Raw genomic sequence first — 18,770 nt, forward strand, 5'->3', positions numbered from 1 at the left:
TTTCTTTCAATGATAATTTTATAGTGTGCTCTCTCCATTCCATCTACCGATTTAGTAGATGTGTGGTCCAGTGATTATAGACTATAGGATAAGTGTGCGTGTGTGCGTGTGTGCGTGTGTGTGTGTGTGTGTGTGTGTGTGTTTTCTATCCAACTGTTGTTCATTAGGACATTTATATATAGAAAATGAAATTTTCAAAATTTATTACCAATTCAGTGTGAAAAAGCAGGAATATGTTATCCCTGACATGTAATTTATACTGCCTGAAAATCAGGAGATGGGAAATACATAAGAATCCATGAGAGGATAGCACTGTTCTAATAGAAGGCACATGCTGGAAAAAGGAAAAGTGAAATCAGCCAAGGAAAAACATTCATGCTTGTGACAATGGGTAGTTTATTTGATATTGGAATATGGAAAAAGTAAAGATAGGGGATTAAGTGTGTATGGGAAGCAACACTGAAAGAGCTCTTGCAGTGACTGAGGAGAGTAAAGGAAAAGACAGGCCAGAGAAGACAAAGAAAGCAAAGGACATGTGGAAAAAAGCATCAAAGCTATAAAAACCACCTTGGTGTAGAGGGGTGGAGAATAAAGTATATGTGGCTATGCTAGGGATGAACTTATTTATTGTAATTCTCATGACTGACAAAAGGAATTTAAGTCTTTTTATAATTGGAATTTATAACCTTTCTTATAATTCATAAGGCAATATGAAAATCTCCCTCCCACTGGCTCTTTAAAAAAATTATTGCACCTGGCACTGAATCACAACTAGCCCATTAATGTTTATTATGGATATTAACCCAACTGCCCCCAGTTTCCTTTTGAACTGCTGATCCTGCCTTTTCTTTCCTGGCTCCCAGGTGACTGGCTGTAGACCCTGGCTTTCAAAATGTTCTTCTGGCTCTCTCAGGCATGATTGTTTCTCAGTTCATTCAGTTATTTATTAATTAATTAAGCAGATACTTAATGGGCACCAATCATATAATATATATATATATATCTCATAGGCACCAGTTATAGATACTAAATACATTAGTAAACAAAATCAAAATTCCTTACCTCCTGGAAATTAAATTATAATGAAAGGAAATAGATTACCAACAAAAGAAAGGGATGGTATGTTATGTCAGATCGTATGTTGTGTTGGAGAAATATGCATCAGGAAAGGAGATCAGAAATGTAGGAGTTTGGTGAGGAAAATGGTTTAATTTCCAACATGTTGATCAAGGAAGTCCTGAGATAGTAAAGAGCCACTTGTATTCAAGGAACAGCAAAAGACAGTGAATCTTGAGCATGAAAGCCAGGAGGAGAAAAGGGAGAGAAGAGGTCAGATAGGTGGAAGAGTCTTGTTAGGACTTTTGATTTTTATTCTGAGTGGAATGGATGACCATTGAAGGCTTCATGCAGAATACTGATGTGATCTGCCTTACATGTTTGTTGAGTGGATAATAGATTTTAGGTGGAAGGATCCAAGTAAGGATCCAGTTAGGAGGCTACTAACCATCCAGGGGAATGATGCTGGTGACTTTGACCAAGGTGTTATGATTAGAGGACTAAAATGTTCAGATTTTGAATATGTTTTGGGAATTGGGTTGTTGGGATGTTTAAAAGTATCAGATAAATGTCATGAGAGAAGGATTATCCCAGGATGACTGAAGATACAGTTTTGAGAGTCCTGAGCACATAGTTGATACTTAAACTGTGAGCCTGGGTGAGATCACCAAGGGAATCCATGTAGTTAGGGAAGAGTCCAAGGACAGACCCAAAGCTAAAAGGTTGGGGAAATAAGGAAGAGCTAGCAAAAGAGACAGAAGAAAAGGAATCAGTTGTATAGGAGGAAAATCAAGTGAGTATGGAGCCTTGCACACGAAGAGAATGGAATATTTCAAAGAGGATGAGGGACTGACTGTGCTAAGTATTACTGAAAGAGGAAAGATGGTTTGGAAAATGGCCTGTGAGATGTAATAACTTGGAGGTCACTGTTGATCTTGGCAAGAAGAGTATGTGGAGGTGGTGGTGGGGGAGGATTGTGAAAGCATGCTTGCTGTGAGTTTGAGAGGATTGGAGAAGGAGCCTGGGGAACACGATAAAAAGGAAAAACCTTGTAAGAACTTTTGACGTGAAGGGAATAAATTAGGGCAGTGGAGTTTATTCATTTATTTTGCTAGTTTCTAATATTGGAAAATTAATAGGTGAGGTAAATGGTTCAGTCGAAAGAGACTCATGTTGGATAAAGAGGAAGGAATTGCTCAAAGGATGTTCTTTAAGGCAAGAAGGGATGAGTTTAGTTTTTTTTTAATTCTTTATGTCTATTAGAAAATGAAATTATGGTCATTGAAAAGTAAAATAAAAGAAAGGTACATTATAAATTCAGCCATTTTCCTTCATGAGTTAACCACAATCTCACTTCTCAAATGAACTCAAAAGTAACCTGGTGTGTATCCTTCCAGAAGTACATGTACAAACATGAGGTATTTTTAAAATTCAGATTCATATTATGCTAAAATCTTTTTAATTTTATTTAACATTAATAATACAAATATATTTCTGTATAAATATATATAGAAGTTTTTCATTCTTTTTATAACTTATGTTTAATTTTCTCTGATTATAATAACTGATATACTTAGTAAAAATGTTAGAAAATAAGGGAAGATTCTTTGTCATATGAAGCAAATACTTTTTAACCTAAACTCACCTGCTAGAGAAAAGATACCTATTAATTATTTTATTTAAAAATGTTATGTTTTATTTTATGTAAATGTACAAGAAGAAAATGAACAAGAATGAATATGAGAGCTTTACTTTAATGCAAATGCTTTTTTTAGTTTCAAAAATAAAATTGTCTGGTTCTCAAAAATTAATCTAAAGTTCAAAAAATTCAGGAAAACATTAAGAAGTTGAAGTTATTACTATAATTTTAATTGTGTTTCTTAGTGGCCATAAACTTATTTCCATTAATAATTGATGAACTGTATCTTTAAGGTCAGAATGTACCACTGTTGTCTAAATAGCAAACTCAATCTTCCTTTATTTTTAAAATTAATTCAAAAAGTATCTGTCAAATAATGACTGTGTGCTACGCATTATTTTAGGAAGTAAAGATGAAATGATTTCAATGCAATTAGAGACCTTGTGTTCCTTTTAAAAACAAGAATACAGGGAGTATAGGAGGACCTTTTGTTGCCTTGTTGCTAGAATACAGCTACATAATTATCCAGTCATTCTGAACACCCAGAAAATCGATCTGAATTCTGAGAGAACAAACTGCACAACTAGAAGGAGAGAAGAGGCCATATCATGGAAGGTAGGAGATGCAGTGACGTGATTTGGGGGAGAAAAGAACTGAGGGTGCTGCAGAGGGGTGGATGGAACCCCTGATCATGGAGAGAGGAGAGAGACAGAGACAGAGAGAGATAAAATAGCATGCAGGGGATTGCATGAGAAAAATACTTCCCCAAAACCATTGATGGGGAAAATGAGAGGGGCCAATTACTACGTTTTTATAAGCAGCAGAGCTCAAAGACTAAAGTTTTAGAGGTCTGCACCATCGTCCGGTGGAGGGTGGCAGGCCTAGAGTTGCTCCTGTGGAGGAGAGCAGAGGCCCAGGAGTGGACAGTGTGATCTGAGTATCTCCTAGGTTCCACTACAAGAAACAGTTCCCCTTTGTGGAATGCATTAGGAGAGGTGGCACCGATTCACAAGGGACAAAAGAGCCTTCAGGAGCCATTGAGGTGCCTTGTTCTTTAGCATTTGAACAGGGACACTGCTGAGGGCAACTAACCAGGATGCCTGTTTTTTGCTATGCTTTACCATAAAATCCAAGCCCCTGTGCAGTCGGTTCATAAGAGTGCTTTTCTGGGACAAACCCAGCTACAGCACAGCCAGATCCTCCCCCGTAGGATCAGCACAGTCCATGCCATATGGGGTCCCTAAAATTTGTAGTTTTGAAACTCAACCTTGCACCTGGGATGAAACACAGGTGCACTTTGCTTTTGCTGGGCAGGCAGACAGTGCCAGTACAAACAGGGCGAAGGCAGGGATTTTACAGAAGCCTGGAACACAAGAAGGGAGATTGTTTGCTCTTCTGTGAGGACTATCACAGAAGGGGTGATATGGGTGCAAACTCCCATCTCCAGGGAAGAGAGCAGGCCAACACTATTTTTCACCCCTCCCAACAGCACAGAGGGACATCAGCAAGTGTACAATGCCACAGTGGAGGTTTGAGCTGCTCATATGAAACCTCACCCTACTGTACTCTGCAGGGGCCTTTTTTAACAGGACAAGTGTGATTGAGAACCAGAACAGCAGCAGGTCCTTCCCCCATAAGACCAGCACAACCCCCCCTACCCCCACCCTGCCTTCACACCACACACTGATCATAGAGTGCTGCAAATCTTCAATTCTAGTGGAAATAGAACTAGGCACAGGATTTCCTAACACACAAAAGACAAAGATCTAGACAAAATGCCAATACAAATGAATTCATTCCAAAAGAAAGAACAAGGAGAGGTCTTGGCCAGGGAGCTAATTAAAATAGATATATGTAATAAGCCTGAACTAGAATTTAAAACAACAATCGTAAGGAGACTAGCTATGCTTGAGAAAAGCATAGAAGAAACCAAAGAGACCTTAATGCAGAGATAAAAGACCTAAAAAACTAGTCAGGTTGATATAAAAAATGCTATAACCAAGATACAAAACTGATTGAATGTAATGACCACAAGGAGGAAGAAATGGAGGAATGAATCTGTGATATGGAAGATAAAATTATGGAAAATAATGAAGCTGAAAAATATTGGATCATGAATGTAGACTTAGGGAACTCAGCAACTCCATAAAGTTTAGTAACATTCCTGTCATAGGAGTCCCAGAAGAAGAGAAGGAAAAGGGGGCAGAAGGTTTATTTGAGCAAGTTATAGCTGAGAAGTTCCCTAATCTGGGGAAAGGAACAGACATCCAAATCCAGGAGGCCCAGAGAACTCCCATCAAAATCAACAGAAGCTGGACAACACCAAGATGCATCATAGTTAAATTTGTAAAACACAGAGATAAAGAATCCTGAAAGGAGCAAGGGAAAAGAAGTCCCAAACCTAAAAGGAAAGACAAATCAGCTTACCAGAAGATATCTCCACAGAAGTCTGACAGGCCAGAAGAAAGTGGCATGCTATATTAAATGTGCTGAACAAGGAAAAAATATGTAGCCAACACTCCCATTCAGAATAGAATGAGAGCAAAAGAGTTTCCCAAACAAACAAAAGCAAAAGGAATGTGTGATCACTAAACTAGCCCTGCAGGAAATACTAACGGGGCTTCTTAAGTGGGAAGGAAAGACTAAAAGCAACAAAGAGTAAAGAACCAAGAACATCTCAGAAACAATGACTTTACAAGTAATACAATGGTACTAAATTCATATCTATCAGTAATCATTCTGAATGTAAATGGACTAAATGCTCCAATGAAAACACATAGGGAATCAGAATGGATAAAAAAAAAAAAACAAACAAAACAAGACCCATGTAGTGCTGCCTAGAAGAGACTCATTTTAGACCTAAAACCTGCAGACTGAAAATAAAGGGATGAAGAAACATTAAGATGTTAATGGGTGTCAAAAGAAAGCCAGAGTAGCCATACTTATATCGAACAAACTAGACTTTAAAAACTGTAACAAGGGGGCACCTGGGTGGCTCAGTGGGTTAAGCCGCTGCCTTCAGCTCAGGTCATGATCTCAGGGTCCTGGGATCGAGTCCCGCATCGGGCTCTCTGCTCAGCAGGGAGCCTGCTTCCCTTTCTCTCTCTCTCTGCCTGCCTCTCTGCCTACTTGTGATCTCTCTCTGTCAAATAAATAAATAAAATTAAAAAAAAAAAAAAGAAAAACAACAAACTGTAACAAGAGGTGAGGAAGGGCACTATATGGTAATTAAGGGGTCTATCCATCAAGAAGATCTAATAATTGTAAATATTTATGCCCCTAGCTTGGGGAAGCCCAAATATATAAATCAGTTAATAACAAGCATAAAGAAACTCATTGGTAACAATACGATAATAGTAGGGGACTTTAAAACCCCACTTACAGTAATGGACAGATCACCTAAGCAAAAATCAACAAGGAAACAATGGCTTTGAATGACACACTGGACCAGATGGATGTAACAGGTATATTCAGAACATTTCATCCCAAACAGCAGAATACATATTCTTTTTGAGTGCACATGCAGCATTCTCCAGAATAGATCACATATTCATACACAAATCTGGCCTCAACAAGTACAGAAAGATTGAACGCATACCATGCATATTTTTAGACCACAACGGTATGAAACTTTTTGAAATCAACCACACAAAAAAATAAATAAATAAAATAATAATTGGAAAGCCCCCAAATACATGAAGGTTAAAGGAAATCCTGTTGATGAATGAGTTAACCAGGAAATTAAAAAAGAAATTTTAAAAAATATATACATCGAAGCAAATGAAAATGAAAACACAACAGTCCAAAATTGTTTGGATGAGCAAAGATAGTTCTAAGAGGGAAGTATATAACAATATAGGCCTTCCTCAAGAAGCAAGAAAAGTCTCAAATACACAACCTAACCTTACACCTAATGGAACTAGAAAAGGAACAGCAAATAAAGCCTAAGGCCAGCAGAAGGAAAATAATAAAGATAGGAGCAGAAATAAATGATATAGAAACAATAAAACAAACAAAATAGTAGAAAAAATTTAAAAAAAAAAGACTAGGAGCTGGTTCTTTGAAAGAATTAATAAAATTGATAAACCCCTAGCCAGGTTTATCAAAAAGAAAAGAGAAAGGACCCAAATTAATAAAATCATGAATGAAAGAAAGATTACAACCAATACCACAGAAATACAAACAATATAAGATAATGTTATGAAATATTATATACCAACAAATTGGGTGATCCATAAGAAATGGATAAATTCCTAGAAACTTACAAACTACCAAAACTGAATCAGGAAGAAATAGAAAATTTGGACAGATCCATAACCAGCAAAAAAATTAAATCAGTAATTAAAAATCTCCCAAAAATAGAAGTCCAGGGATGGTTGACATCCCAGGGAAATTCTACCAGACATTTAAAGAAGATTTAACACATATTCTTCTCAAATTATTCCAAAACATGCAAGTGGTAGGAAAAAATCCATAACTCCTTCTATCAGGCCAGCATTACTTGATTCAAATCCAGGCAATTATCCCACTAAAAATGATAATTACAATTCAGTGTTCCTGATGAACGAGGATGCAAAAATTCCCAACAAGATACTAGCCCAACAAGATACTAGCAAATCAAATTGAACATTCATAGAAAGATTTGTTCACCATGATCAAATGGGATTTATTCCTGGGCGGTTGGGGTAGTTTAATATTTTCAAACCAATCAGCGTGATATGCCACATTAATAAAAGGATAAGAACCATATGATCTTTTAATAGATGCAGAAAAAGCATTTGACAAAACACAGCATTAAAACCTTGAACAAAGTAGAGATATAAGGTACATACCTCAACATCATAAAGGCCATATATATATGAAAGACCCACAGATAATATCCTCCTCAATGGGGAAAAACTGAGAGCTTTTCCTCTATAGTCAAGAATAAGACAGGGATATCCATCCTCACCATTGTTATTTAACATAGTACTGGAAGTCCTAGTCTCAGCAGTCCAACAACAAAAAGAAATAAAAGGCATCCAGATTGGCAAGGAAGAAGTCTCGCTTTCACTGTGGCATACCACATGATATTATTCTATATAGAAAACCCAACTATACCAAAATATTGCTAGAACTGATACAGGAATTCAACCAAGTGGCAGGATATAAAATCAATGTAAAAATCTGTTGCAGTTCTACACACTAGTAATGAAGAAGAAGAACGCAAAATCCAGGCATCAGTGCCATTTACAATCGCATCAAAAGCCATAAGATACCTAGGAATAAACTTAATCAAAGAAGTAAAAGATATGAAGTCTGAAAATTATTGAACACTTTATGAAGAAATTGAGGAGGACACAAAGAAATGGAAAAACAGTCTGTGCTCATGGATTGGAAGAAAAAATATTGTTAAAGTGTCTATACTACCTAAAGCAATCTACAGATTAAAGCAATCCTTACCAAAATGCCACCAACATTTTTCACTGAGCTAGAACAAACAATCCTAAAATAAAAATCCTAAAGACTCTGAATAGCAAGGCAATCTTGAAAAAGGAAAACAAACTGGAGGCATCACAATTCGGAACTAAAAGCTATATTACATACCTGAAATCATCAAGAGAGCATGGTACTGGCACAAAAACACATAGATCAATGGGATAAAATAGAAAACCCAGAAATGAACCCCACAACTATATGGTCAACTAATCAGGAAAGAATATCCAGTGGGAAGAAAAGAGTCTCTTCCATAAATGGTTTTGGGAAAATGAGACAGTGTTACTCAGAAGAAGAAAGTTGGACCACTTTCTTTTACACAAAAAGCACAAAATAGATGAAAAACCTAAATATGAGACAGGAAACCATTAAAATCCTAGAAGAGAAAACAAGAAGCACCCTCTTTGACTTCAGCCATATCAGTTTCTTACTAGATACATTTCCAGAGGCAAGGGAAACAAAAGCAAAAATGAACTACGGTGACTTCATTAAGATAAAAAGTTTCTGCACAGTGAAGGAAACAATCAACAAAACTGAAAGCATCATATGGAATGGAAGAATATATTTGCATATTATATATGATAAAGGCTTAGTATCCAAAATCTATAAAGAACTTACCAAACTCAACACCTAAAAAACCAAATAATCCAGTTAAGAAATGGGCAGAAGACGTGAATAAACACTTTTTCAAAGAAGACATCCTGATGCCTAACACACATGAAAAAGATGCACAACATCCCTCATCATCAGGGAAATACAAATCAAAACCAGGATGAGATACCACCTCACACCAGTCAGAATGGCTAAAATTAACAACACAACACAACAGGTGTTGGTGAGGATGCAGAAAAAGGGGAATATTTTTACACTGTTGATGGGAATGTAAACTGGTGCAGCCACACTGGGAAACAATATAGAGATTCCTGAAAAAGTTAAAGGTAGAACTACCCTAAGGTACAGCAATTGCACTACTAGGTATTTACACAAAGGATACAAAAATACTAACTCAAAGGAGCACACACAACATGATGTTTCTGGCAGCATTAGCAACAATAGCTAAATTATGGAAAGAGCCCAAATGTCCACTGACTGGTGAATGAATAATGAAGATGTGGTATATATGTATGTACTACTCAGCCACCAAAAAGAATGAAGTCTTGCCATTTGCAGTGACATGGATGGAACTAAAGTATAGTGAAAAGAGTGAAAAGAGTCGGCCAGAGAACGACAAATACTATATGATTTTATTCATATGTGGAATTTTAGAAACAAAAATGATGAGCATATAGGAAGATGAAATAAAGAGAGGGAAGCAAATTTTAAGAGGCTCTTGACTATGGAGAACAAAGTGTTTGATGGAAGGGAGGTGGGAAGAGGTTAGCCTAAATGAGTGAAGGGTATTAAGGAGGGAGCTTGTTGTGATAAGCATTGGGTGTTATATAAATGAATCACTAAATTCTGCTCAAGGCCAATATTACACTATATGTTAACTAGCTAGAATTTAATAAAAATTTGAAAAATAAAGAAAAAATAAATAAAGACAAGAATACATTTTCATATAGAAATCTAGAGTAAAAATAATAAGGCAAAGGCAAATAAGCAAAAGGCAAAATTTCTGTAAGTAACAACATTTTTAAGAAGAAAAAATTCATTATGGGATAATTATTAAGTTAGTACCTACTATAAATTAAATAAAAATTACAAATCACATGACTTCATATTCTCAGTAGACCCTCTTATTCATCTTCTATTTCTTTACTGTTATATGTATACTTTTGTTTTTCCAGAAAATTCTGGTATGCCCTGTTAAGTGCTTCAAGTTATACCACATTTCGCTTTTTTCATCTATGATCTATGGATCTTTTTCTTTTTTTTTCTTTTCCTATTTGTTCCTTTAGATTAAAAAAAAGAACAAGAACAACAACAACAAAAAAAAACCAAAAAGATGATTGGGACGCCAGGGTGGCTCAGTTGGTTAAACAACTGCCTTTGGCTCAAATCATGATCTCGGAGTTCTGGGATCCAGCCTTGCATCAGGCTCTCTGCTGAGCAGGAAGTCTGCTTTTCCCTCTCCCTCTGCCCTCCCCACCCACCATCCCCCCAACTTGGGCTCTCTCTCTCTCTCAAATAAATAAATAAATTCTTTTTAAAAAGATGATATATATATTTTTCTTAGCTGCTGTGTATCATAATTATATTTCCAGATTTTGATCATACAGTTGTTGAATGATGAATGTTGCCTTCTTGGAAACATGATCATGGGGCTTGATTGTAAAACTAGGACTTGAACTTAAATTTAGTTCCACAATCTTTTTTTGTTTTCTTTTTCTTTTTCCTTCTCTCTCTTTCTCTTTTTCTTTTTTCTTTCTTTGTGTGTGTGGGGCGGGGGTGGGGGGAAGGGGGTGGGTGTGTACCTTTGCATTTTATTTTTTTGGTTTATGTTTCACGAGTCCTGAAGTGGAAAATTTCCAGAGATTCCTGTGTTAAAAAATTAGTTTATTTTCCATTAAACTGAAATGACAGTCTGTTGAGTACAGTATTCTGGCTCTGAAATAATCCCCCCACAACACACACACACGCACATACATGCACGCGCACACATGCACGCACACACACATACACACACACACACACACGCTGCAGTCTCTATAAAACTGTATTTATCTAATACTGAAGTTTTGCAAGAAGTCACAGTAGTCTGGAATCCACAAGCAGTAGTCGGAACCTCACAAGGGCGAATTGAAACTCAGGTTCATCTTTGACCTTAGTAATGAGAGTATCCAGCAGAAGCTGGTTATTTTTGTTGTTGTTGTTGTTGTTGTGTGTGTGTGTGTGTGTGTGTGTGTTTATCAGAGTTTAAACATATAACCTGGCCTCGGAGCCCCCAAACTATAGGGGGATCCAAGGGGAGGTAGAACAGTTGTAGGTTTAGCTGCTACTTCATGCCAAGGAAGGAAGTCAGCAGATCAGCAACAATTGTTGAGCTACAAAATGGCTGTTGCTTCTCATCCTTCTTTCAGATCCCTGGAAATCTTCCTTGTGGCCCACTCTGACCTGAAATATACAAGTAAAGGAATTCTGGGATACTTCCAAGTTTCTGGGAAATTAAGTGACTTAACATGTTATAAAATACATACTCTTTTAGGTGCCTATTTTTGTGATGTTTTATTTCAATTTCTCCAAACTTATAAGATTTCTTTTAAAATTGGACTTACAGGGACGCCTGGGTGGCTCATTTGGTTAAGCTGCTGCCTTTGGCTCAGGTCATGATCCCAGCGTCCTGGGATCGAGTCCCACATTGGGCTCCTTGCTTGGTAGGGAGCCTGCTTCTCCCTCTGCCTCTGCCTGCCACTCTGTCTGCCTGTGCTTGCTCTCTTGCTCGCTCTCTCTCTCTCTCTCTGACAAATAAATAAGTAAAATCTTAAAAAAAAAAAAAACTTTAAAATCGGACTTCTAAAATTTTAGAAGAATTTGCCTATGTGTTTATCATCACCAACATCTTCTTTCTTATCTTCATCTATAAGTTAATTGTTTTAATATCGTTTTGTCATTTTAGGTTTTTCTCTATAGTTAGTGGGCAAAATGTAGATATTTACATGTATCTTCAGTGATGAATTTATATTTATTATTTCTCTGTTTCTTTCTATCCTTTATTCTGTGATATCTTTAGACTTACATCCGTATTCTGTATTTATCTTCTGTACCTTACTTTTTTCTCTTATTGTCTCTTTTCTTTTTCTCTTTGATTTTTAAAAAACTTTTATTGTTCAGATCTAGGATATGGTTTTAGCCATGCATATTCTATTTTGTAACATGTTTACTGAATATTTATAAATACCAATGATGTTATTGTTTAAATTCTGATAATTCTTAATTTCTGATTGTCGCTTTTTCAAAAGGCATTAAAGGAAGACATAGGTAGATGGAAAGATAGAAAAACACAATATTTTCAAGTAACAACTTTTAAAAAAAATGATATAATTTTCTTTTAAGTCTTCAAAAACAGGAATACTTTAAATTCTCTGCTGCAGTCTTCATTATCTCTAGTCATCTTTTTTGTTTGTTTTCCTCTATTAAGTTGTCAGTTTTCCTCATTTATATGTTTTGGGATTCTTGGTTGTTCATTTATATTTACAGCTGAAGGACTAGTTTGAAACATGGAACATGGGCTTCTGCAGCAGCATTACAAAATAGGCATATCCCCTGGAAGGGAAGGATTAGTTTAGGATTAGCAACTCTTTCAGGTTTAACAACACAGCAGACCCTTAAGAGAAGAGTTCCAGTTGTCTTTTTGTCTTTGATGTTGGTGCTCCCAGCAGTCTTGTGAGAAGCTTCTTTTTTAGCCCTCTAGCACACATCACCTTCAGTCAGGGTAACCCTCAGATCCCTCATGATAACAGGGGACATTAAGTGATCTCAAGCAGGAAAAAAAAAAACAAAAGAGACCCCAAACTTTCTAGGAACATGTCTTGACAATCCAGGAATAAGAGGAAGCTGCTCTGAATCAGTATTAAATTTTATTTCATCCTGTATCCAAAGGTTGTGTTCATTTACCTTCTAAAGAAACACACATATTATAAAAGCCATGATAATGCTCTGGATTCATTGCAGCCTTATTTACTGGAGTGTGAAAATGGGAATGCTAAGTACCGAATGTGAAATGTGTCCCTAAAAAGACTATCGGTATCCACTTGTAGGAAACTATTTTCATGAAAGGTAAAAAATCAATAGTCATGTACCACTGAATATCTTTCACTATTCTGTATGCATTAGGATATTGCTAGACATAAATTGGATTTATGTTGCACAAACATAAATTACACTTTTCTCAGAGTAAATTGTAGGATTAGCATGTATTTTAGGGCTTATCATTCTTGACTTTGGTGCCTTTGTCAGTCAGAGGATTCCCGAAACTGACCAGCAGGAATGTTCCTCTCTGGGAACTCTGATGGAAGTCTTAGAGCTCACTCACAGGGGCAGCTACCACCTGTGAGCAGGAAGAAAACTCTTTCCGGTATGGTTGCAAGTAGGGCAACTATTTCCTACCATGTAAGCACTGTGTCATTCTATCCCTGCTGTCTCATCTGGTAAAATACGTGATGTACTGTAGAGGAAAGATTGTTCCATCCACCTGCCCCTACAATGTTGCACATATGTGCACTCATACTCGCAAACTCAAGACACAACCCCAGCTATAATGGAAAGGGCTCTGTTCTATTGGAGCTCCAAGCAGAAAAAGATAATCAGAAATAAGGGAGCAGGCATTTTTTAACAATGTATGAGGACTCGTTTTATTGGCTCTGAGCTTTCTGGTCGGGTTCTAGATCAGTTTGTTTTCTGCTGAGGCTCCTTTCATCTATGAATAAAGATCTAGCAGAAATCATTCTCTTCTTTGAAGTCCTGGAAGAGCTTTACAAGTGATTAAATAGTGTTATATATAACAGCCGTATTTAAAGAGATTATTTGGGATTTATTCAGAATCATTATGAAAAGTTGATGTGTCCTAGCCCTAAATTGTCCAGGAGTACACATTAATATGCAGTTGTCAAGGTACAGGTATCAGACAAGCAATTTTTTCCTTTTTTTTTTTTGCTTATTTTATATATTTACATATTTTTCTTAATTTCTAAAATACAATATGACTTATACCTTTTAAAATATCATATACATTTATATTTAAATCCCATTGACACACAACAGTCTGTAATAAATTAAGTGATTGATTAATTAATATAATAAATAGTACCTGCAATCTCACTGGCCTAGGAAAATCACTAATTAAATTTTAACAAACAACCTTTCACACATCTCTTTATAAATGTATAAACAGAAACATGCCTGTTATTTTTTAAATCTCCTAATAGCTCCTAATAGTCATTTCTGAAGAGTCCTTTTTAATTGGTACGAAGCTACTGATTATATGCATGCTTCATTTTGTGGTAATTAATTTATTACTGACTGATGTGAAGGTGTTTCTCTATCAGAAACAGCAGTGACTAACTTATCACACTTCTAATTTTAGAATTTACTACTACATGTACAATTGTTGGATTAGAGATCATAAAATTTCTTTAGAAATTTTAGTAAATACTTCCAAATTACCTCCTAAAATATAATATTATTTTATTCTCTCAACAATAGTATAGCACAGACCCTGTGCCTTGCTGCTTTAGCTAATGCTAGGTCTACTCAAGATTGTTAGTTTTGCTTGATCAAAATGGGTAAGAAATAACATGCTTTTGTACCAGTATTTCTTTGATTACTGTTATTTCTTAGCCAATTATATTCCCTTGTAAACATTGTCTCTCAAAATTCTTTGTTTTTTATAGCTGTTTGTCTTATTGTTTTTTCCTATAGTTTGAAAGAATTCTTTGATATATTATGAATAGGAAACTTTTATTTGATACATATTTTTCAAGTATATTCTCAATCTGATATTTGTCTTTTAACCTTGTTTAGGACATTTTATGTTTTTTTAACAAATTGGACAGAGCTCAGAGATTGATACTCATAATTTTTAAACATTTTCTAATGGTATATCTATCAGATTTTACCCTGGTTTCTAGATTCAGTGTTATTTTGGAAAAGTTCCTCTATCCCAAGCTTATAAAAATATCTACCTATATTTTGCTGTTATATTAAAAATTTTTAATTTAATTATTATATTGACTTATATTTGGGATAAAGATTGAGAGATTGAATGTCTTCCTTCCTAAGTAGCCAACCAGTTATCCCAGTACTTCATGATTTGAAAAGCAGCCTGTCAAAATTTCCCATGTAAGGATCTGTTTCTGAGCCCTATTTTCCTTAAATCCATCTACTCAAGTATTACCAATTCCACTCTTGTGGCATTCTTCATTTTGTAGTCTGTTTTAACACCTAGCAAATTGTTCCATTGTACCTTTCATTTTAAGAACTTTCTATGTTCTTGTGAATTTTTGAACTCATTATTGTTTATTTTGACTTTAAAGACTTGGTATTGTATGCATTCTGTAGCCTTTGATATCATTTCAGTATTATTGCTTGAGTGAAACATATTACCTCAGAAGGATAAATCTGGTGGAAATACATTGGCAATTATAGCAAAGAGGTATATATTTTCATAGATGTATTAGAAGTTATAGTCTTGTCATAGGCTGCATGGAGGGAGTAAAGTTTACCACAAATGGTAACTTCAAGGGAATCCTTTAAACTAAGAAGCTTTAGGATATGGTAAAGATGAAGTCATTATCTTAACAGAATGCTACAGTCTTCATTTCTGCACTAAAAATAACCTCTGACACTTAGCCAAAATAACCAACCAAACAAATAAACGAAAGTTACTAAGAATTTACTCCAGTAATTTTCCTGATAGGTTTTATTCCTCTCTTCCCAATTTTTCATATAATATTTCCAACTTATTGAAAGAAAATACTAACTTCACAGAAGTCAGTCATCTAAGTAAGAACTAAGTGCTATGAATAAAGAGTGATCAGGTTTGTATGTTTCTTAACTTGACTGAGGAAAAGGATAGGTAGAGAGATGAACCAGCAAAAGAAGTAGAATTTAAAATCATTGAGTGTTAGCATTATATCAATTTATTACTCTCTGTGGATAATTAAGGCATTTTAATCCTCTAACTTGGCAGGTTCTGATATAATCAGTATTCCAAGAGTAAAAGTAAAACCATAGGGAGAAAAGTCTCTTGGAATTTAAAATATAAATTGAAATAATTTATAAATGTAATTCTTATTCATAATGTTACATTGGTCTCTGAATGCAGTTGACAGTCTGACTCAGGTCATGTTGATATGTAGATTTTTTATATATCTTAATTTTTCTGTCCCTTTATCTTTGCAGAATATTGATTATTATTTTTATCTGTAAAATGACATTGGCTTACATAGCAGTTTTCTGATCTGTTTTTATTTTTCCCAAACATCTGTGAGCAGTCATTTGAAGTCCTTTCATACGTTAGAATATTCTTTATGAATGGAAGGTGTTCAAATAGCGTTTATTGATTATTATGTAATGAGCGTATTACACCTAAACCTTTTTCGTGAAATGGAGTGACTATACTTTCTGCAATTACCTACTTATATGGGTACTTTATGAAATATGGTAACTGGACTACTTATTCTAGAGGATCAAATGATGTCAAGTCGAAAAAAGAAAGAACTCTAGAACATTCTAATCAAATACTTTTATAGTTTATGCACAGATGTCACTAGAAGGTGAAATACTTTTACTAACTCACAGCACTTCAGCTCCATACCTTGCTGGAATTCTAAGTAATTAATATTAATTGCATCCTGTAGGTACATCACATTTTTGTCTTCTATAAACCAACTTTATGAGTCAAGATTGTTTTCATTACTATAACAGAAAATATAACAAACTAGGCCAATTGAAAAAAGGTGGAACTTATTATCTTACATAGTGCAAAACTCTAGGGCATGGATGGTGCATCAAATATGACTGAATCTGAGAATTCACATAATGTCATCAGAGCTTGAGTTTCCTTCTTGGCTCTACTTCCCGTTATATTGGCTCCTTTCTCTGGCTGTGCCCAGCCATGAAGGAAGTACCTCTCCACTTCAGGCCTAATGACCACAGGACGACGAGGACTTCTGTTTTGCAAATTGTCTGGCAAATTGAGGTTTGATGCCCAGATTTAGGGTTATGTCCCTGAAAGAGTCAATATGACTCTCATAGGTTAGCTCCAAGTCCAGTACCCACCAAAGGAGATGTGAGATGGAGTCAAGTGAATCTCAAATACAGCCCTACCTCTTTTATTGTGCTTTGATTTATTGTGCTTTGCAGAGATTATGTTTTTTTACAAGGTGAAGATTTGTGGCAATCCCGTGTATTTTGTTCCTCCTGTGTCACATTTTGGTAATTCTCATGATATTTCATACTTCAGCATTACTATAGTTATGGTGATCTGTGATCAGTCATTTTTGCTATTGCTATTATCATTGTTTGGGGCCATCATGAATGGCACCCATACAGAGAGCAAATTTAGATGTTGTGCGTGTTCTGTTTGCTTCACCCACCAGCCATTCTCTGTCTCTCCCCCTCTCCTGGGTCCTTCCTTTTCCCTGAGGAACAACGATACTGAAATGAGGCCAATTAATAACCCTATAGTAGCCTCTACATGTTTAAGTGAAAGGAAGAGTCACAACTCTCACTTGAATTTTTTTTTTAAATCCCTTCCTTTAATGATGTATAAGTAACATACAATGTTATATTAATTTCAAGTGTACAACACATTGATTCTACAATTCCATACATGACTTGCTTACCACTGTAAGTGTAGTTACCATCTATCACCATACAATGCCATCAACATATTACTGACTGTATTCCTTATGCTACACTTTACACCTCTGAGACATATTTCTTTATAACTGGAAGTTTGTACCTCTCAGTGCCCTTTATCTATTTCACCCATCCCCCTACCCTCTTCCCTTGGCAACCACTAATTTGTTCTCTGCATTTAAGTGTCTGCCTTTCTTTTTCTTTATTTTTTGGTGTGTTTGTTTCTTCATTCATTAGTTTTGTTTCTTAGATTCCACATATAAGTGAAAACATATGGTATTTTTCTTATTCTGATTTATTTCACTTAGCATAATACCCTTTAGGTTCATCCATGTTGTTGCAAATGGCAAACTTTAGGATTACTTGTTCCAGTTCTGTGAAAACAAAATGTTATGGGTATTTTGATAGGGATTACATTAAATATGTAAATTGCTTTAGATGTTTTGAACTTTTTAAGAATGTTGATTCTTCTAGGCCGTGAGTGTGAAGTGTCTTTACATTTGTGTGTGTCATCTTCAGTTTTTTACTAATGTTTTATAGTTTTCAGGTCACAAGTCTTTCTCCTCCTTGGTACAGTTTATTCCTAGGTATTTTCTTTTATTTTGGGACGCAATTACAAATGAAACTGTTCTATTAATTTCTCTTTCTGCTACTTTGTTATTAGAGTATAGAAAAGCAGCTAATTTCTGTATAAGAATTTTGTATTCCGCAACTTTTTTGAATTCATTTATCAATTCTGAGAGTTTTGTGGACTCCTTAGGTTCTTCTATATATAATATCATGTCATCTGTAAATAGTGACAGTTTAACTTCTTCCTTACCAACTTGGAGGCCTTTTGTTTCTTTTTGTCTGATTGCTACAGTTAGGAGTTCCAGTAATATGTTGAATAGAAGTGATAAAGTGGATATCTTTGTTTTTTTTCCTGATCTTAGGGGATAAGGTGTCAGTTTTTCACCATTGAGTATGATGTTAGCTGTGGCTTTGTCATATATGGCCTTTGTAATGCTGAGATATGTCCCGTCTAAACACACTCTGTTGAGTCCTCTGTTGAGGGCTTTTATCATGAGTGGATGTTGCATTTTGTTAAATGCTCTTTTTCTACATCTATTAAGATGATCATATGTTTCTCTTCAGTCTTTTCTCTTATTGTGATGTATCATAATGATTGATCTGGAAATACTGAACCACTCTTACATCTCTAAAATAAATTCTCCTTAATCATGGAGAGTAATTTATTAATGTATTGTTGAGTTTCTCTCTGTGCCACCTGGATCTGGGATCTGTTTCCTTCCCCAGATTA

The 18,770-nt window shown here is 35.5% G+C and overlaps 1 protein-coding gene across 1 annotated transcript in view; it reads left to right on the plus strand.

The window, feature by feature from the left end:
* Positions 1–18,770, plus strand: part of THSD7B (thrombospondin type 1 domain containing 7B) — a 730,694-nt gene that overhangs the window by 415,277 nt on the left and 296,647 nt on the right. The gene's annotated exons all lie outside the window — the stretch shown is intronic.

This window comes from Mustela putorius, unplaced genomic scaffold, assembly GCF_011764305.1.
Source record: "Mustela putorius furo isolate JIRA1106 unplaced genomic scaffold, ASM1176430v1.1 tig00003867_pilon_pilon_pilon, whole genome shotgun sequence".
Taxonomy (NCBI): domain Eukaryota; kingdom Metazoa; phylum Chordata; class Mammalia; order Carnivora; family Mustelidae; genus Mustela; species Mustela putorius.